This window comes from Ornithorhynchus anatinus, chromosome 4, assembly GCF_004115215.2.
Source record: "Ornithorhynchus anatinus isolate Pmale09 chromosome 4, mOrnAna1.pri.v4, whole genome shotgun sequence".
Classification (NCBI taxonomy): domain Eukaryota; kingdom Metazoa; phylum Chordata; class Mammalia; order Monotremata; family Ornithorhynchidae; genus Ornithorhynchus; species Ornithorhynchus anatinus.
The window spans coordinates 75,758,574-75,773,200 of record NC_041731.1 but is presented as its reverse complement, the minus strand read 5'-3'; the positions used below and the strand labels follow the sequence as shown (position 1 = coordinate 75,773,200).

At 44.3% G+C, this 14,627-nt stretch overlaps 1 non-coding gene across 1 annotated transcript; it reads right to left on the bottom strand.

Moving 5' to 3' along the window:
- Positions 1 to 4,810: 4,810 nt before the first annotated feature.
- Positions 4,811 to 4,948, bottom strand: LOC114811898. The gene has a single exon (XR_003759594.1). It is a non-coding gene; the product is annotated as a small nucleolar RNA SNORA7 (small nucleolar RNA).
- Positions 4,949 to 14,627: the final 9,679 nt, after the last annotated feature.

Below are 14,627 nucleotides of genomic sequence, written 5' to 3'. Positions count from 1 at the left end.
TAAATGAGTTCATCCTGATATAGTTATACTATTTCCTGCTTTATCTTTGTTCATCCTCCTATTCTCTCTATTTTTAAGCAACTTTTGCCTGTCTCCCTGATTAGACTGTAAGTTCCTTGAAGACAGGGAGTTGGTCTTTGTTTCTCCCAAGTGCTTCATAGAGGGCTTCACATTCAGTAGAGGTTCAATAAATACTATTAGTTAATGGATTAATTGAAAACAGGAGAAAGATGAATGACTACTATGAGGCATTAAGGAGAATTTTTAACTCTCTCCCCAAAACTCGGGTGCCGGTGCTGGTCAGACATAGATCAAAGGGGCCTGCCCAATCCCCGTGAGCTGCCAGGTCCTACATACACCAGTGAGTCTCTCTCAAGATCTGGGGAGTAGGTCCCTAAAATCTCTCACTTCATCCTATTTCTATTTCTCAAGTTAATTCTTTTTAATCAGTAAAATAGATGGTCCCCAGACTGAATGCAATCTCCAAATCCACTCTCAACAGCAACTGCTTAAGTTGCATGTTCTCAGTTCATAGCGTCAGCACTGTGCCTCTTGTAAATTATAGTCTTGTATTCACTCCAGGCAATCTATTACCCAGCACATTACAAAAATACCATTTATTGCAATTTGTGCAAACCATAAATCAATATATTCTTAGGGGCAACAGTATATTGACTGCCCAACCCCTCCCTCTCGGAAAAGCCGCATTCTGAGTCCTCCTGTTGTCTCGGAATTATTGCAGGAGCCATCCCTTCTCATTGGGGAAAGCACAATTCCAGATCACCTGGAATTTTCAAGAATGGTTTTGAGAAGTCTTCAAAAGGATCAGCACAAGTCCCTGATCACAGCCCTTTTCTAATATCCCCCAAATTATGAAATCGATCATGTGATTTTCCTGTTTAAGTCTGGAGAGAAAAGTTCATAAACTTGGACTGTGATAATTGGAATCAATCTTTTTACAGGCGAGAAGGTAGGGAGAAGGAGTGGGAGGAGGAGGTTGAAAGGGAGAGCGAGAGAGAGAGAACAAACGTGCTATAATTTTGCTAATTATATCAAGCATGAGTAGTCAACCACGACTACATTTTCAGGATGTTGCATTCACAAAATTTGCTTCCCAGCTGCAGTAATTATCCCAAGGCTTCCTCCTGTATCACTTCCTGTCTTCACATGCTCCCCTTCCTTCTGGGGATGAAACCTGAGATGAAACCCAGACCTAGAGTGATACCTTTGATGAGAACAGGTACAAGAGTCAGGGATGAGTGTCTGAGATCTCATCCCAATCTTCACAACTTCCCCAGAGACTACTGGTAGCCAGGAGTCACGGGGAAGACTGTCTGTACTTTCTGTCTTCAACCGGAAATGTCAGGAAATCACCAATCGATCAATAATATTTATTGAGGGCTCACTCTGTTCAGATCACTCCACTAAGCACTGGGGAGAGTTCAATAGCTTTAATAAACATGATTGTATCAACTAGTGGGGGAAGAGAGAGACATTATCACTTAACCTCTCTGTGCCTCAGTTCCCTCATCTGTAAAATGGGGATTAAGACTGGGATCCTCACGTGGGACAACCTGATTACCCTATATCTTCCCCAGCGATTAGAATAGTGCTCTGCACATAGTAAGCACTTAACAAATGCCAACATTATTTGTGGTGGTAAGCGATCAAGTTTGAAGGTCATACCTGAGTGTTTTGGGAAGAGGGGACAGGGTGAATATCTAAATGATAATGGACTCAAGTTCATAGATGGAATAATTTGGGGAGGAATAGGATGGTGAGATAAAAGGTTAGTCAAGGAGGACTTCCTGGAGGAGATGTGATTTTAGTAGGCCTTGGAAGATGAGGACAGTAATGGTCTGCCAGATGTGAAAGGGGAAGGCGTTTCAGGCAGGAAGGAGGATGTGAGCCAGAGATCAGTAAGCAGTGTGGCCTAGGGAAAAGAGCATTGTCCTGGGAGCCAGAGGACCTGGGTTCGAATCCTGAGAAGAAGCTTGGCTTAGTGGAAAGAGCCCGGGCTTGAGAGTGATAGGTCATGAGTTCGAATCCCGACTCTGTCACTTGTCAGCTGTGTGACTGTGGGCAAGTCACTTAACTTCTCTGTGCCTCAGTTACCTCATCTGTAAAATGGGGATTAAGACTGTGAGCCCCAGGTGGGACAACCTGATTCCCTTGTGTCTACCCCAGCTCTTAGAACAGTGCTCTGCACATAGTAAGCGCTTAACAAATGCCAACATTATTATTATTATTATTATCCTGGCTCCACCACTTGCCTGCTATGTGACCTTGGTCAGGTCATTGAACATCTCTGGAACTAAGTTTCCTCAACTGCAAAATGGGGATTCAATATCTGTTCTACTTCAAACTTAGGCTGTGCGGCCCATGGGGACAGGGACTGTATCTGGCCTTATGAACTTGTATCTACTCCAGTGCTAAGAGGGCTTGACATATAGCAAGCGCTTTAATGGATACCATAAAAAAGAGAGAGGTGAGAGAGAGGCACAGTGAGTAAGCTGGAATTTGAACAGCAAATCTGATCCTGGCTCTGTCACTTATCTGCCGTGTGACCTTGGGGAAATTACTTCATTTCTCTATGCCTCAGTTACCTCATCTGTAAATTGGGGATTGAGACTGTGAGCCCCACGTGGGACAAGGATTGTGTCCAACTCGATTGGCTTGTATCCTCCACAGCGCTTAATACAGTGCCTGGCACATAGTAAGTGCTCAACAAATACCATTATTATTACTATTATTATAAGCACTTAACAAATACCAATACAAAAACATGTGCAGAGGGAGGGTGGGAAAGTGCCATAAAACTAGTGGACATGGTTGCTGCTTTCAAGGAGATGACAATAAAACCCATTTTTAATTTTAATCTTTTTAATAGTATCTGTTAAGTGTTTAGTATGTGCCGGGCATTGTACAGAGCTCTGGGGGAGATGAAAGATAATAAGTTTGGGCACAGTTCCTATTCCAGGTTCCCTGACTCCTAGGTCCATTCTCTTTAGCTTCTTGAGAGAGGCTCCTATGATGAAAGGGAAGGCATTATCTCTCCTGTGCAGTTGGAAAGCAACAATACTGACTTCTCTCAAGGTCACCCCACAAATCAGCTAGAGACACTAGTTCTCTTGATCATCTGTCCCATGGAATTATCTCATCTGTCCAAGCATCAGAGATCTGAACTCCAAAATGTTGTTCTTCAAAGGAACCTGACATCTGTTGCTTTCCCCATACTTTCTGCAGTAGATCCAAATCCCAAATACTATCTTTTAAAACCTCAGATTCAATCATATTGGATCATAAAATAGATGAATCACATTAGAGCCCTTTCTAGAACGTATCTTAGAGGAAAGGCCCAGGTGCTGGTGGTGGTGAGAAAACCTATCATTTCAGAGGTAAATGAATGCTGTGAAATATGTCTTTTGGCTACCGAAATAGAAGAATATGGGAACGAAATAACATTGCAGTTATGTCAAAACTGGAAGAATAACTATAGCACTGATTGTAAATTATTATCCTGGTTTGACTGTGGAAGTACCCCATCCAGGAAGAAAATTTATTTTCTGCAGTAGGATCAAATTACCTTTGCAATTTTGTTTAATCCCTCTGTCAAGCCTGAACAATCATGTCTGAAAATAGGTGTTGACAGAAGATGGCATTTTAAAACATACTTTTCAAAGAATTTTGATCCCATTAATTCCTGCATTGCAGATACAGATAAATGAACATCTTTATGGTGACTAATACATAGGAGGAATAAACTGGGCTTTACGATACCGGATGATTCCAGCAGAATCACAGGAAATTCCCTATGCTGTTTGAAGAGGTCCTAAAGGTGTCGGTCAATCATTAGGATTCGTTGAGAGTTTACTGTGTGTGCTGAGCACTGGACTAAGCATTTGAAAGAGTACAATGCAACAGAATTGGTGGTCATAATCCCTGCCCTCAAGGAGTTAATAGTTTAATGAGGGAAACAATTTAGTAGGGAGGCAATCTGCATAGCGTTTGTGCATATAGATGTACAAATCATCGTCTCATCAGCAGAAGACTGCACCTGATGGACTTTAATCTTCTGGTACTGTAACGCAAGCCCCTCTCAGGGTCACAACCGGAGAGTTCCCAGTCCTCTACCAGTCTCGATTATGGGAGGAAGAGTCAAGCAGAGGCCTACCCATTCCATTCTTAGGGTGGGCAGTGGCTAGCAAGTGGAAGGCAATCTGCTACAAGCCAAAACTCACCTGGGCTGGGCAGCAGCAGCAAAGAAGAGAGTCAAGGACAGAGACTCAAACTGACTGCGTGGAACAAGGCAATGGTAAACCACTTCCATATTTTTACCAAGAAAACTCTATGGAGACACTGCCAGAATGGTTGTTGCCATTGGAGGTGGAGTGTTCTGGAAGAGATGTGTCCATGGCGTCACTATGGGTCGGAGATGACTCGACAGCATAAGACAAGACAAAGAAAATCAGTGACTAAACAAGATTTGGGGGGAAGAGGGGAGAATGGATGAGAGTGGGATGCCCAAGCAGCCACTGTACAGGGAAATGAATGAGATGTATACAGTGGGACAGAATAAATGAATTAAAGACTTCTTGTCTTATGCTATTGAGTTGTCTCCAACCCATAGTGACGCCATGGACATATCTTTCCCAGAAATGTGTCTGCAGTCATTCTAGTAGTGTATCCATTAAGTTTTCTTGGTAAAAATACAGAAGTGGTTTACCATTTCCTCCTTCCACACAGTCAACTTGAATCTCCACCCTTGATTCTCTCCCATGCTGCTGCTGCCCAGGAAAGGTGAGTTTTGCCTTGTAGCAGATTGTCTTGCACTCGCTAGCCAATTCCCAAACTAGGAATGGAATGGGTAGGCCTTTGCTTGACTCTCCCTCCAATAGCTGAGACTGGTGGAATACTGGAAACTCTCCAGGTACGACCCTGGGAGGAGTTTAAAGACTTAGTATAATATAATACAGTTTCAAGTAATGCAGTGGAGTGGTGGCACAATATCTGCCCCATTTAATGCGGGAACAATCTAGTAAGGCACATGAATCATCGTCTCACCAGAAGAAGACTACACCTGATGGACCTCAATCTTCTGGTTCACTAACACAAAGAAAATCAATGACTAAACAAGATTCAAGGAGTGGAGGGGAGAATGGATGACAGCAGGGTACCCAAGCAGTTGGCATATGGAGAACTAGCCTGGCTCAGGGGAAAGAGCACGGGTTTAGAAGTTGGGGGTCATGGGCTCTAATCGCGGCTCCACCACCTGTCAGCTGTGTGACTTTGGGCAAGTCATTTAACTTCTCGGTGCCTTAGTTACCTCATCTGTAAAATGGAAATTGAGACTGTGAGCTTCACGTGGGACAACCTGATTACCCTGTATCTACCCCAGTGCTTAGAACAGTGCTTGGCACATAGTAAGCGCTTAACAAATACCAACATTATTCTTATTATTATGTAGGGAACTGGTTGGATTATATACAGTGAGACAAAATACTTGATTTCAAGACTTAGTATAGAATGGTCTCAAGCAGTGAGACAGATTGGTGGACACTGGAAAGGCCACTCTGGTGGGCAGACCATCTGAAAAGACAATAATTGGGAGAGGCTTGTTCTTGCAGAGCAAAGGTTTGGCAAGGATTGAGATGCCAATAGGCAGGGTAGAAACAGAGATAGATTCTGCTCAGGGTCAAGCCCATTAACACAGCAAGGCTCTATTCTCTGTATTAACAACATATGGATAAGATGATACCCATAGAGAAGGATATTCTAGAGAACATTATATAGGTAGGATATATAGGTAGTAAGATATAGAGAAGCAGCATGGCTCAGTGAAAAAACCACCAACCTGGGAGTCAGAGGTAATGGGTTCAAATCCCAGCTTCTCCACTTGTCAGCTGTGTGACTTTGGGCAAGTCACCTAAGTTCTCTGTGCCTCAGTTACCTCACCTGTAAAATGGGGATTAAGACTGTGAGCCCCACTTGGGACAACCAGATCACCTTGTATCCTCCCCAAAGCTTAGAACAGTGCTTTGCACATAGTAAGCGCTTAACAAATGCCATCATTATTATTATATTCTACTATTTCCCCTGTGTGCAATTTATTTTAATGTCTGTCTCCCTCCTATTGAGTGTAAGCTCTTTATGGGAAAGAATTGTGTTTACCAACTCCATTGGATTGTACTCTCCCAGGTTCTTAGCAACAGTAAGCACTGAGTAAATATCACTGAACGTTTGATTGATTGACCACACTCAGCAATGTCATCCTTGAATAAAATGGACACTAGACGTATATCTGATCGACCCCCCTGCATAGCCCATCGATGTTCAGTTTATCCCATTTGTACCTCCCGATCAGGATTGGAACAGGTTTACCATCAGATGTTTAGTCAGCTAATCACTCTTTTCTGGTGGATTTCCAACTTGTGCTGGCATTTCTGCATGAAACCTCCTGAACAGAGAGATGTGGAACAGACACACTGCTCAGATCTACTTCCGTCATCTCTGCCGTTGCCTCTACCCACACCACGACTGTGGAGTTCCCACTTCTGTCTCCTGGGGCTTCTGTCCCCCCGCCCGGCCCATGCTGTTGGGACTTGTACTCTTGCTCCCAGAAGCAGGCTTCCCCAGTGGATAGAACATGAGCCTTGGAGTCAGAAGGACCTGGGTTCTAATCCCAGCTCCCCCCCTTGTCAGCTATGTGACTTTGGGCAAGTCATTTAAATTCTCTGTGTCTCAGTTCCCTCATCTGTCAAATGGAGATTAAGACTGTGAGCCCCAAGTGGGACAACTTGATTACCTTGTATTTACCCCAGCGCTTAAAACAGTGCTTGGCACATAGTAAGCACTTAACAAATACCATCATCATCACCATGTACATATCAATTTACATACTTTCTTTCTGAAGCACTTATTCACTTGCCCATCTTTCCAGGCTATTTTCCCTCCCAACTGTAAATCTTTTTGTGTCTGTCTCCCCCATTGAATTGGAAATTCTTTTAGGACAGGGATTGTGTATTTTACCTCTGTTAGACTTCCCCAGGGCATTAGTCCAGTGCTCTGCATAAACCAGGTACTTCTGATTGATTGATAAGGTTGAGCACAGAAAGTTAGCAAAAGTAGGTCTGATAATCATCACATTCAGCTCAGTTCCTGTTGCACACTGACCCATGAAAGTAGGACAGTTCTTACTTGCATACCCATGGTCTGTTCACTTCCCGGACAACAGAGTGGAAACCTTTTCCTATTTTACCCTAGACTGTAAGCTCGTTGTGGACAGAGAATGTACCTACCAACTCTATCATATTGTCATCCGTCAATCAATCAATCGATGGGATTTACCGAGCCCTTACTATGTGTAGAGCGCTGTACTAAGCATTTGGGAGAGTATGACACAGTTGAGCTGGCAAGCATCTTCCCAACCCACAGTGCGCTTTCAGCCTAGAGTACTCTCCCAAGGGCTTAGTACAGTGCTCTGCACAGTAAACGCTCAATAGAGCGCTCTGCCACTTGTCTGCTGTGTGATCCTGGATGAGTCACTCAATTTCTCTGTGCTAAAGTTACCTCATCTCTAAAATGGGGAATTAGACTGGGAAGACCATGTCCAACTTGACTAGCTTGCAACTTTCCCAGCACTTAGTAGAGTGGCTGTCACATAGTAAGTGCTTAACTACCATTAAAATAAATAAATACAACTGATTGATTGTACTGACACACTAATCTCTTCACCACCTCCTTGATGATGTCCCCTTCACCTGCTGTATGAAACAAACTATTGTCTTAACTGCTCTTCTAGGGGTGTAAACCCTTGGAAAGGGATGAACAAAGGAGAGGAAGCAATTGCCGATCTCCTCCTAATAGTGACATGCTCTACTATAAAGAAGGCTGATTAAATGGAACAGTCATGATGCACCAGAATTGAAGTAAAAATCCGTTAGCATGGATGAGCTAACACTGAACAGACTGTTGCCCACTTTAATTTGCCTAGCAAACAGGAAACAGGGACTGATCTATTTAAAGTGGTTCAGATTTTGGAGTGAAAGAAATGAGGTGGTTGTTGTTTTAATGACAACGGGTATTAGTCCTGATCCAGCAATTGGTCGGTCAAGAAGGACTGCACTGATGTGGGATAGGAAACTATCTTGCTGAGAAAATACTTTCTGGAACTTGACTGCTCTTCCTCTGCAGTCCCTGTAATCCATGGGATAGGGCTACTTGACTGTGCTGGCTTTCAAATTAATGATATTTTTCTTTATTTCTGGGGAACTTTCCAGCCATTCTGTGATTGACCTTTTCATAGCTCCATATTCAACTTCTGTTCTCTCACTAGCCAATCTTGCATCCTGGCTTCCCTATAACACATTTGCACACAGAACAAGTTTGGCTTCGGTTCATAGTTCTCGATTCTAAAAGCATCATACGGTCTTCATTTATATTGGGTCACCCAAATCGTTGGCCCAAAATGTCTTTGACTCTTTAACGTTCCAGTACCCATCATTCCCGTGTTTCTTTTTCCTCACAACTTTCTTGGTCCAGACTTATGAGTGCTGCCTTTCTTGCCTTTCATCGTTGGTTGCCAGCATGAACAGACTAACGAAAGCATCTATAGCGAGAGGAGGATGTTGTCTGTTGGGAAAATGAGAAAATAAAAGGACAAAAATTGGATTATGAAGGGAGGAAAATATTTTAGCTATATCTGAAAGGTGCTCTTTGGACCGATATCTCTCTAATAGCTAGAGCACTAATTAAGGGCCCACTGGTGCAGTGGATTTTCACTGTGCTTCTCCCTCTTACTCAGAATGCAGTATTAAAGCCATTATAATTATAGGGCCACCCAACAGATCCTGTTGTTTGCTTTTCACATCTATTCCTGTTTCCCTCAGCCGTTCCTCTCCTCCTCGCTCACACCTGTTTTTATTAGTGTATCCATCCATGACTTTATATTGTCTTAGTGTTTTGTTTCAACTCTCCTTAGGTGTCTGTTACCAGTCCCCTCTTTCCTTAAGATTGTAAGAGTCTCAGGAACCATGTCTAATTCCCACCTATATTTTTTTCCCTGTGCTTTGTACAGTGCTTTGCACACAGTCAGCACTTCATAAATTTTCTTACTACTACCTCCCTTTAATAATAATAACAATTATAATAATAACAAGAGTTGTGATATTTGTTTCAAGTGCTTACTACGTGCCAGGCACTTTTCTAAATGCTGGGGTGGATACAAACAAATCCAGTTGCACACACTGACTGTCCTACTTTCATTCAATAGTACTTATCGAGTGCTTACTATGTGCAGAGCACTATACTAAGTGCTTGGAATGTACAATTCGGCAACAGATAGAGACGATCCCTGCCCATTGACGGGCTTACAGTCTGGGGCTCAGAGTCTCAATCTCCATTTTATAGATGAGGGGACTGAGGCCCAGAGAAGTGAAGTGACTTTCCCAAGGTCACACACCAGATGAGTGGGGGAACCAGGATTAGAACTCATCACCCTTCTCCTTTGTGGATCCTAGCAGATCCTAGCAGGCTCCTAGCAGATTCTCTCCCTTGACTGTCCTCCACTGGGTTGTTCCCTTTTAGCTGGCACACTCTGCAGAATGCTTGTGACCCAGGGGCCACACGGATCTCAGCTTCAACCTGCCGACAGAGTAACAGTTTAGCCAGACGGACTCATTCCATGTCCTCTTTCACTCTTTCCAGTTGATCCTGGGGAACATCTGGGGATCGGTTTAATGGGAGGGAAAGGGTCCTGTCTGTCACTGGGGAAGTGGGGCAAGAATTTAAGTGCTGGAAGAGACAGAAGGTCATTTCCATCTTAAGCAAACAGCCTCCTTTCAGGCCCCACGTTTTCCTTAATCAAATTTTGCACCTTTCCTCCATTATGTAGCTTGTGCCAGGCTCTGCTTCCTTGGACTGGGGTGACCTTTTCTTTGCAGGCACATAGGCAATGCCACAGTATGTTATTTTAGAAAGTAGCATTTTTAGAGAACATCTTGTTGATTTGGGTGTTTTTGGTATGTGTGAGTTCCGTGGTTTGGTCAGGCAAGCAGGGTGAGCCCAGGGGTGGGGGGACAGAAGCGTAGAGTTGATGAAAGCTCACTCAGACCTTACAAATGCCTCTCTGTTGAGGGGACGTGACCTCTCGTCGCCTCTGGTTTCTTTCAGTTGTTTCTCCGGAATCCTTTCAGTTGGGTAGTCTATTCATTCTCAGTCATTTGTCCGGATTTCTAAGGCAGAACGGGAACGTCCTTCGAGTTGGAGGAGGGTCTATGAGAGGGGATTTCATGGGGGTCGATGCGCATTGCTTTTGAGTCACTCAGCAGTAGTTCTCACACTCTGGTAGGTGAACTTTGGCCAGAAAGAATCCATCCCGGGAATTCTGAGACACCTGTAGCGGTAGCCAGACGGCCCAGGATGTCCCAGGTTTATCCTGGATGGGGGCAGAGCGAGAGCACTGTGCCTGCTCCGTTTGGGACTTGAGATTCATCCGTCTGGCTGCCGCGGCAGCCCACCCATGGCTTGTTGAATCGCACATGCTGACAAATATGAACTCCAGGCGGTTTATTTCTGGATTAACATTCGAGACGCTCTCTGTGGCGCCCTTTTTGTTGCTGTCCCAGATCATTTCATTCCAATGGGCAGCTTTAGGACTTAGATAGCAGTAGCAACATGAGCTAGCGGATAGACCACAGGCCTGGGAGACAGAAGGATCTGGGTTTTAGTCCTGTCTCTGCCACTCGTCTGCTGGATGACCTTGGGCAAGTCACTTCACTTCCCTCGGCATCAGTTACCTCATCTGTAAAATGGGGATTGAGACTGTGAGCCCCATGTGGGACAGGGATTGTGTCCAACCTGATTACCTCATATCTACTCCAGCACTTAGAACAGTGCCTGGTACATAGTAAGTGCTTAACAAATGCCATAAAAAAAGGTATCTGCTAATCAACTGACCACCCCCCACTGATTTATTCATTTGTTCCCAACTCTTGCTACTGCCAGTTCTTTCTGTCTCCTTCCTGCTCCCTCTATATGCAAAAAGAGCCACGGTTCTGGGAGTCAGAAAGACCCGGGTTCTAACCCCGGTTCCGTCACTTGTCTACAGTCTTCTTGCCACTGAGATGAGACTACAGTGTAGGTACCTGCAACTCAAGAGCCAGATGTAATCGTCAGGAAGAGAGATTGTTTGCATTAGCCACTTAGAGTAATGAGAAAGTCAAAGGAATTGCATTTGGGGTCCTGTGGGGAGGCCTGCTCCATTTTGGATTTGAGCCTCTCTAGAGTTTGTTGGCTCCAAATAGAACCAGGACATTTAACACTGAGATGCCTTTTTGGTAATAGTAGTAGTGGTAATAGTATTTATTAAATGCTTATTATACTCAGAGCACTGTACTAAGAATACACAGGTGGAAATTATGCACTATCCCTGGCTTTCAAGAAGCTCACCGTCTAAGAATATAATGGGGAGAGGGGACTGGAGACAGAAACATAAGCAGAAATGAAACAATGAAACACTGAAACAACACAAAAAGGAAGGATGAGCACCCAAAATAGTCAATAAAAACAGAAGCAGTAGGGTGCTTGGGCTAGAGGAGCATTTCAGGCTACTTGTGGTTCAGAGTTCAGGGCACACCCATAGCCACAGAGACCACCACAGCAGCCACCAGTCTTTCTGGGGTTATGGAGGTCTCATGCTGCAGGAGCTGGTCTATTTCCCACCGGGGTGACGGAAGGCAAGATGGGATGGAGGGTCTTCGATGACATAGAGGAGGAGAGCTGGTGTCGGGGAGGAGAGCTGGTGTCGGCTCCGGAAAAGGCAGAATAGCTGTCTGTCTGGTGTTGGGGATTATGCCAAGAATGTGCAGCAGTGGTTCTTATCCCCAGGGCCCGACACACACTCTGAAAATACCAGAAGGAGAGACTCTCAGTGGCACAGTAGGGAGGTGACTGTTATCCGCCACTTTGCTCAACCATAGTGGAAATTATGATGATGATTTTACTGTCATAAGGCAAAATCAATTGATCAATCTTATTTACTGAGTGTCAGAGCACCGTACTGAGTGATAATAATAATAATGTTGGTATTTGTTAAGCGCTTACTATGTGCCGAGCACTGTTCTAAGTGCTGGGGTAGACACAGGGGAATCAGGTTGTCCCACGTGGGGCTCACAGTCTTAATCCCCATTTTACAGATGAGGGAACTGAGGCACCGAGAAGTTAAGTGACTTGCCCAAAGTCACACAGCTGGCAAGTGGCAGAGCCGGGGTTTGAACCTTGGAGTGCTTGGAGAGTACAGTCAAACATAGTTGGTAGACATATTCCCTGGCCACGAGGAGCTTACAGGTAAACTGTCCCAGGACAAGGGCCAAATAGACTTCTTTAAAAGAAGACCTAAACTTCCACTGGTGCTTGAGCATACTTTTAATCAGTGTTTTCATCTCTTGGAAAAGAATCAATAACCAAACCAGGAAAAATTGTAAGGCCTAGCACAGGCTCTAATAAAATCTAACTTTTTCACCTCGCCAACGCCCTTCCATATCACGTATTTCAGCCTATCCTCACGACATCCCCAGGAGGCAGAGTCATGTCTTATTATTCCCACTTTATGGGTGAAGAAACTGAGGCCCGGAGTGGAACAACAACTTGCCTGAACCCAGACAGTCAGCTAATGGCACTGATGGGACAACAATCCAGGTCTTCTATATCCTAGCTCCATGCCATTTCCACTAGACCATAGTGCATTGGTTTGGCAAGACGAACTGCCAACCCACTCTCGAGTTCCTAAGATCAGCTGAATCATTGGATTCTGGAAATCACTTCAGCGAGTTTATGCTAAAGGTCTTTTTTCTCCCCGCTCTAAGCCTGCATCTTGTTTCTGATCATTTTTCTCTCATGGCTGAAACCAATTTTAGGAAAGTCCTTAATTTAGTCCATTTGCTTTCAAACAGAGACCTCCAAGGCTTCCACCCATATACAACATTCCCAACAACGATACACTGCCACAGCCGTTCTTCAGAGCACATTCCTCTCAATTTGTGGGTGGGCTTTCCATTCGATCATGCCAGTGCCGGCATCTTTTTTGAATGAAGGTTCTTTTTTGTTGGCCTGTAGCAGCATGGGACAGATCTAATACTAAGTCCCAATCAAACACTGGGGAGATTTTAGACTGTAAGTTCCTTGTGGGCAGGTTATGTGTGTGTTTAGTGACTCTGTACTCTCCCAAGTGCTTAGTACAGTGCTTCACACACAGTAAATGCTCAATAAGTATGATTGATAGATTGATTGATTAAGATTTGCTCTGGCCTGATGAGATTAATCTGACTGTTGGCATTACTCTGATATCCACAGTCTAGCAGGTCAAATGATGCTATTCTGGATTTCTCCATCTGTGATCCTGAGAAGATCACAGGGCTGGGAGCCAGGAGACCTGAACACTAACCCTGGCTCCTCTACTTGCCAGCTATGTGACCTAGGCAAGTTGCTTAGTTTCTCTATGCCTCAGTTTCCTCATCTATAAAATGGGGATGGAACTGGAACTGTTCTCCCTATCCTTTAGATTGGCAGACTCATATGGAACGGGGTCTTTGATCTGATGGCATTGTATCTCCCTCAATACTTAGTATGGTGCCTTGTAGCCAGTAAGCATTTAACCATCATCACTTTTGGTATTTGTTGTTTCATCATCATCATTTTTAGTATCTCCAATTCCTGATCCTTATCTTGCTGCTGCCCAGGAAAACCCATCCCCAGTCTGGAGAAGGGTGGCACAAGTCTGTCCACTGGATAATCTTCAGACCAGTTGAGAAGCTCTAATGAGGAGACAACAAACTCTTTAGGATAAATTGATCAATCAGTATTATTTATTATTATGAACGACAATAATAATAATTGTGGTATTTGTTAAGTGCTTACAATGTGCCAGGCACTGTACTAAGCACTGGGATGGATACAAATTGGGTTGGACAGAGTCCCTGTCCCACATGGGTCTCACAGTCTTTATCCCCATTTTACAGATGAGGTAACTGAGGCACAGAGAAGTGAAGTGACTTGCCCAGGGACATACAGCAGACAAGTGGCAGAGCCAAGATTAGAAGTCAGGTCCTTCTGATGCCCAGCCCCCTGCTGTATTAGGCACCAATGGTGTATACAGCCCTCTAGTAGTTGCCTGAGTGAATATAATAGAGGTAAAAGATCCAACCGCTGCTCTCAGGGAACTTACGATTCCTCATCTGCCCAATCATCTCAACGATGATGGAGCGTTCTATCAGGAACAGTGGAAGGTCCTGAGATTCCAGACCAAGAATCCACCCAAACAACTTGATTATATGGCTACTGGCTTCTATAGCACTACTCTTTCTCATCCCTGTCAATCACAGTCCTACTGGGGTGTAGAATGCAATGAGCAAGAAGGAGGGCAGAGAGTGTGGAACAACGTGTTGGGCATATGCAACAGTCTTTATTCATGCTAGCCACTTATGGGCAGATCAATCAGTGGTATTTATTGAACGCTTACTCTATGCAGAGCACCCTTCTAAGTCCTTGGGAGAGCCCAATACAACAGAATTAACAGACACACTCTCCGCCCATCACGAGCTGACAGTCTAGAAGGGGAGACAGACATCGAT